General features: G+C 36.8%; 1 pseudogene across 1 annotated transcript; it reads left to right on the forward strand.

Annotated features, from left to right (window-relative positions):
* The first annotated feature begins 2,073 nt into the window (after positions 1 to 2,073).
* LOC149538742 (pentatricopeptide repeat-containing protein At1g11290, chloroplastic pseudogene) lies at positions 2,074 to 5,754 on the forward strand (annotated as a pseudogene). Its single transcript, XR_016356099.1, has one exon. The product of XR_016356099.1 is annotated as a pentatricopeptide repeat-containing protein At1g11290, chloroplastic pseudogene (transcript).
* Positions 5,755 to 7,432: the final 1,678 nt, after the last annotated feature.

Genomic DNA, 7,432 nt, shown 5'->3' on the forward strand with positions numbered 1-7,432 from the left:
CTTTTGACCTGATTCTTTTTCTGGAATGCTCTAAATTACAATTACATTCATCTGGCCAATTTACACCTTCTAGTTCACCAAAATGATGGCCCAATTACATGCTCCTATTTTTTTGGGATTTTCTAGCTCACTGATAGTGGAATTGTGAGAGTTGGAACCTCAATTTGGCCCAAATGGGTATCCAAAAATGAAAACACATGAAACAGAAACTAAGTCTAAGTATATTTTTTTCGGGTGACATAGGATTGCCCTTATACCTCTGGATCGAGAGTTGGAACCTCAATTTGGCCCAAATGGGTATCCAAAAATGAAAACACATGAAACAGAAACTAAGTCTAAGTATATTTTTTTCGGGTGACACAGGATTGCCCTTATACCTCTGGATGCTCCTGCATCACCAAAATATTGTGTTCTTTTGTGTGATGAATGTTTTACCTTTGAGTACTAATGTATACAGTAGTATAGATGGGTGTGTGGTAAATTCAAAAGAAGAATTTAAAGTTACTGATTTACCCCTCCCCTCTCAGTAACTTATCATATATTGAATATTTCCAACAGAGGCCACTTACAAGGCTGATCAAACTTTCGAAGGAGTCCTCTTGCCCATCCACATGAATCAGATGCATCCTATGGTTTGCACATACACCCCCTTAATGTAGTTAGTTTTCTAGATTTGGTCTATCCATAACTATTGGATTATCCTTGGGAGTCAATCTATATGTCAAGTATAAATTTATATTGAGTAAAATATTCAATGTTTGAATCTTTTCTATGGTTTTTGATGCAATCCACTACAATATAGCCCATACAAAATGTGAATCTTAAGCAACAAATTAATAGTTTGATTATAATTATTATTTATTTCTTGACTTGTATTGTAATGAATCCTTAATTGATGAAGTAGATTTTACTTTGTCATTGTTGATCAAGTTATTTTTCTAAATTCACCTGTCCCAATTTCTATAAAATATTTTCCTCTGTTATGAAGATGTATTCAATTGTCTTACATTGTTTAAGATAACATTGATTGTTGATGTTGAAATTTGTCCTTTCCCTTTTATAAAAGGGACACACTGAACAAAATTAATGCATGTATATATTATTATATTATATATTTAACTCATATTGAATAATATATAATATAATTACAAATTAGAGTTTTCTATACAAAAATAAAGAGCCAATGCATTTATATGAAATATATAATTACATGTGATCATTCAAATCATAAAACAAAGTATTCACATGTAACACATGTATACCATTTGCTTCATTTTTGCAACAAATGTCATTTCTCTCATGTAATAGGACTTGACCAACTAAATGGCCCCTATCCTAATATACTAATATTTTCTTACATTTTCTCTATTGTCTTGTCTAAGTCTAATGTTTTGTAAGCCCCAACTAATGCAATTTCCTTTTACACTAAACCTATCCAATAACTATCCTTTCATAACCATATGATAATAATTTTTCGATGCATGTATAGAATATCAACATCTCTTTCTTTTCCTCTTTATTTAAATCCATTTTCCTCTATGACCGTATTCCCCCTCTCAACTCTTTGTCTATCTCTTAATATCTCTTTAGCTATTATCTTAGGGGAAACAACCTTGTAGCCATCCAAGCTAACTTCATGCATCTATAGTTGCTAATTCCTATGTCAAAATTTGCCGAATTTTTTCGGTGAACTTTTGTAGGTAAGTGAAGAGCTTATAATTAACCTTTCAACTTTCCCACATTTACGGAGCTCACTATAGAATACGAGGTGGTTTAAAAGTGTCATTTTAAAACGTTCGCCCACTATATCTTTCTCTCATCCTATACTTTCACTCCCTCTTTCTCACCTCTCACGTTATAAATTTATTAAAATCATATCAAACAGAGAAATATTATATATACCATAATACTAATTATAAATATGATAAAGATTATGAGATCCATAGTGAAATATAATATAAATATTTAAAATTATAATATAAAAACGTTTTAAAATAATTTCTATTATGTTCCATTAAAATGTCGTACATAATAAGTAATAAAGATGTTTTGATCTATACGACGGCAATGTGAAGCCGCTGCACCCAGGCTGGAGACAATGCAAAAGTTTGTTAAACTGGTTCCTCTTTTTAACGTTTCTACGTGGTCCTGGCGTGCCACTCATCAGCATCGGGGATGCTTCTGTGTTGCATCTGCGAACAAAAAATGTGTGAAGTACGCAATCATCATGGTGGGGTATTCAAGGATCTCTCTACATTGACTCTGTGCTGGTGGGCATTCGTGTCTGTTCTCTGATTCAGAGCAGCCCATGACATCACATATTTGTTGAATTGTTCAACTTCCTCATCTCTGGGATTTCGGCCAGAATCTCATGTGGGGTTTAGGTTGACAACTTTTATATATCTCATTGTCTTGTAGCCCTTCTCCATCACTGCAGCTGTTGATGGCCAAAGTCAGCTCGGTTCAGGCCTTCGGCGTATAAATTCTTCATTTGAAAAATGGAGCGGGGAAGTGAAAATTATTATTGGCTTCCTCGTAATCTCATTATGGCAGACGAAACTAAGTAACACTGCACATTTTGAAATTTAATTACAGTCATAAAAATGGCATTGCCATCCATGAGTTATCTTAATTTCGCTGGATTATGTAGAGAGGGTCAATTGAAGGAGGCGTTGCACATTCTGCTCACCTCACACCACCACCCGGGAGATTTGTTTACATATCTTCAATTATTGCAGACCTGCATTCTCAATAAAACCCTTTCACAAGGGAAAATGGTCCACTCTTTCTTCGCTCAGATGGGATTCCCATTTGTTTTCGGGACAACTTTTCAGAATAAGCTAATTAACATGTATGTCAAGTGCGGGAGTTCTGTAGATGCTCGTAGAGTGTTTGACGAAATGAAAGAACGAGACAGCGTCTCATGGAATATGATAATTGCAGCATACCGAAGAATTGGGTATCCTCAGGAGGCGGTCACACTGTTCTACCAAATGCAACAAACAGGTCTTCAACCCGATCATATCACATTTGCCAGCGTACTCCCAGCCTGTGCCAAAATGGGAGCTTTGGAACAGGGCATGGCCATCCACCAAAGCATCAAGGATACGGGAATTTTGTCAAATTCTGTAGTTGTAACAGCCCTAATAGACATGTATGCTAAGTGTGGAAGCATAGACAAGGCTCGTGAACTGTTTGACGGAATGCCTCTAAGAGATGTTATCTCGTGGACTACAATTATTGCAGGATACGCACAAAACGGGTTTGCTGAAAAAGCCTTAGAAACTTTCAAGCAAATGGAATTGGCAGGTGTAAAACCAAACTCGACAACCTTTGCTAGCGTCCTCCCTGCCTTAGCTAAAATGGGATCTTTGAAACAGGGTATGGGCATTCATCAAAGCATAGCAGAAGGGGGATTTTTGTCAGATGTTATAGTTGCAAGTTCACTTGTAGACATGTATGCAAAATGTGGATGCATAGACAAGGCACGAGAATTGTTTGACAGAATTCCTCAAAAAGATGCCGCCTCATGGAACACAATGATGGCACGATATGTTCAAAATGAGTTTGTCGAAAAGGCTTTACAAACTTTCAAGCAAATGCAATTGGCAGGCGTAAAGCCAAATTCTACAACGTTTGTCAGTATCCTTCCTGCCTGCGCCCAAATGGGAGCTTTGGAACATGGCATGGTCATTCATCAAAGCATAACAGATGGAGGGTTTTTGGTAGATGCTATAGTTGCAAGTGCCCTGGTCCACATGTATGCAAAATGTGGAAGCATAGACAAGGCAAGTGAGTTGTTTGAAAGGATACCTCAAAGAGACGTGGTCTCATGGAATGCAATGATTGTAGGATATGCACAAAATGGGCATGTCGAAAAGGCTGTAGAAACTTTCAAGAAAATGCAATTAGCAGGTGTAAAGCCAGATACTACAACCTTTGCCAGCATCCTTCCAGCTAGTGCCAAAATGGGAGCTTTGGAAAAGGGTATGGAAATCCATCAAAGGATAATAGAAGGGGAATTTTTTTCAAGTGTTGTAGTTTCAAGTGCCTTGGTAGACATGTATGCGAAATGTGGAAGCATAATTAAGGCACGTGAACTGTTTGACAAAATGCCTCAAAGAAATGTGGTCTCTTGGAATGCCTTAATTGCAGGATATGTTCAAAATGGGTCTGGTGAAAAAGCCTTAGAAGTCTTTAAGGAAATGCGGCTGGTGGGTGTAAAGCCATACTCCTCAACCTTGGTCAGCATCATCCCTGCCTGTGCTCAAATTGAGGTGTTGGAACTGGGTACAACCATCCATCAAATCATAATTGATGGTGGATTTTTTTCAGATATTATAGTTGGAAATGCTATGGTTGATATGTATGCAAAATGTGGAAGCATGGACAAGGCATCTGAACTCTTTGCCAAAATGCCTCGAAGAAATGTTGTCACCTGGACTACATTGATTGTAGGATACACACAAAATGGATTTGTTGAAAGGGCTTTAGAAACTTACAAGAAAATGCAAGTGGTAGGTGTAAAACCGAATTCTACGACCTTTGCCAGCATACTTCCAGCCTGTGCCAAAATGGGAGCTTTGGAACAAGGTATCGACATCCATCAAAGCATAATGGAAAGGGGTTTTCTGTCAGATGTTGTAGTTGCAAGTGCCCTAGTAGACATGTATGCAAAATGTGGAAGCATAGACAAGGCACGTGAACTGTTTGACAAAATGCCTCAAAAAAATGTCGTCTCATGGAATGGCATGATTGCCGGATATGCACAAAATGGATTTTGCAAGGATGCTCTACAAATATTTGAATTGATGAAGCTCTCTGGAACACATCCTGACATTAAAAGCTTTGCTTGCATTCTATTTGCATGCAGCCATGCAGGTTTAGTGGATGAGGGCTGTACATACTTCAGTCACATGAGTAGTAACACTCATTGCATAACACCTACGATTGATCATTATGTGTGCATGGTTGATCTTCTAGCCCGTGCTGGCTATCTTGAGGACACCCTAAACTTTATCATTAAGATGCCAGTTATACCTTTGGTGGTTGTGTGGATGTGTTTTCTTGGTGCTTGTAGATCACATATGAATGTGGGCTTAGGAGTATTTACAGCAATACTTCTTTTTGATTTGGATCCTAAAAATGCTGCGACTTATGTTCTTCTTTCAAATATTTATGCAGACGTTGGCAGGTGGGGTGAGGTTCAAATGGTAAGGAGATTGATGAAAGATAAAGCAATAAAAAAAACCCCTGGATGCAGTTGGATTGAAGAACATAAAATGGTACATTCTTTTCATGCAGGAGACAGGTCACACCCACAAGCCCAAGAGATTTATGCAAAGTTGGATGAATTGGCTTGGGAAATGAAGGCAGCAGGGTACTTTCCAGAGTCAAGACATTCACTTAATGATGTGGAAGAGGAGGAAAAGGAATTGTTTCTCTTCCACCATAGTGAAAAGTTGGCAATTGCGTTTGGTTTGTTAAACATGCCCCCTGGAACAACTATAAGAGTTGTTAAGAACCTTCGAGTATGTGCTGATTGCCACACTGCAACGAAATTTATTTCCAAAATTGTTGCAAGAGAAATTGTTGTGAGAGATGTGAACCGTTTTCATCATTTTAAACAGGGAGAGTGTTCTTGTGGAGATTTTTGGTGATGTTAAATGAAGTGTTTCGAAAAATAGGCTGTCAAACCTTCAGTAATCATGTAGGGACATGGTTCTGTTTTCAATTTTTTTTTTTTTTTTTTCATTTTGAGTATTTGAAATTCTAGACCACATTGTTGTCTTGTAAAACTAGCACACATTTAAAATAAAATATCCATGTTAAATACATGGGATATCAAACTATAAAATAACCCTCTCATCACAAAACAGTTATTGAAATGAGCTACACACTAACACCGATGCCTACACCATCATGACAAATTTGAACTATATCTATGATAGACTCTTATGAATAATAAAAGTTGTTGGTAGATTGCATGGTTGTGACAATCCACCAAAATGATCAATTGATCGAGAAATAAATTATCAATACTCCAAACTGGTTACTGATCCATTTGATTTGACTTCATTTTGAATAAATTATTTGTGGCAGCATTCAACTGTTAAGCTATAAATAAATGGAGAAAAATGGATGGATGGTTGAAACTTCAACATGAATTTAAATGGCTGGCCTAAGATAGTCGACCCTAGCTGCAATCCAGGAATATTTTTTTTATACATGTTATATTTCTCTCTATAAAGGAAAGGATTACAAATGGTTATGAATTGTTTTGTATGCCTTGAGTGAAATAATCATTTACAGCTTCAAACACAGATTAGTTTTCTACGAACTCTGGAATACAAAAAGCAGTCTTTCAGAACCAATAAAAGAAACACATTGAAGCAAAATCTTGATATATTATTTTCTTCTCACCAATACGCGGAGTCCCTCTACTAACTCACTACAATAGAGTTTTCTTTGAGGAATGAATGGACACAGTTTGTGAAAACCTCTCAAATTGGGATTATGCCTGCCTGTCACAGGATGATAATAATTGTGTAGTTTCAGAAGTACAAAGCTTGGAATGGTGCTCATTGTAGATGATCTTTTTGCTCTTCCAACGTTGGGATTAGCTAAACTACATATATTTAACATTCTTCTATCTGAAAAATAAATTGTAGCTTATTGAAAAGGGGACATTGAAGATGCATATATTATGTTTGTAAGCAGAAGGCCAAAGCCCTGAACCTTATATTATATTTAAAAGAGGAATCCCATAAAGATACTATTCGGTGAAACCACACAATCTATATATATTTTATTGTTTGTGCTCTATTTGTGATTTTTAATTCTTTTTTATATTTTCTCATTATTCAACAATTGGTATCAAAGCCATGGTTGAGAAGCTGAGCCATAAATTGTGGAGAAATTCAGGAACAATGGAAGAGACAGATAAATGGAGAATTGAAAATTTCCTGGCGCAAAATCTTGGAATGTGAAAATTGCAAATGGAAGCATTGCTGATTCAGAGAGACCTCTCAGTCACACTGGAAGGCAAAGTGGAGAACCGACTGAAATGTCTAATGAGTAGTGGGAGAAAATTGAGAAGAAGGTGGTGCCAGCTATAATTCTTTCCCTCTCAAGCAATGTGTTGTTCAATGTTGCAATAGAGATGACAACGAAAGGCCTTTTGGATCATTACCCGACATGTATGAAAACAATATTGATGCTCTTACTCTAACTATAGAAGAATCCATAAAATAAATTTGGGTGCTATGTTTGGGAGCATCATTTCATACCACTTTGCACAGGGATTATTTCAAAATGTTTCAGAGGGGTAAGTCTGGTAAGGTTTGTCTTGGTAATAATAAATCTTGTGATATTGTTGGCAAAAGGGATAGTTGGCTGATGCGAGATGGCAGATGTCCATGAAGTCAAAAAC

This window comes from Cupressus sempervirens, chromosome 9, assembly GCF_028749045.1.
Source record: "Cupressus sempervirens isolate cs-2001-9-10 chromosome 9, ASM2874904v1, whole genome shotgun sequence".
In the NCBI taxonomy this organism is placed as follows: domain Eukaryota; kingdom Viridiplantae; phylum Streptophyta; class Pinopsida; order Cupressales; family Cupressaceae; genus Cupressus; species Cupressus sempervirens.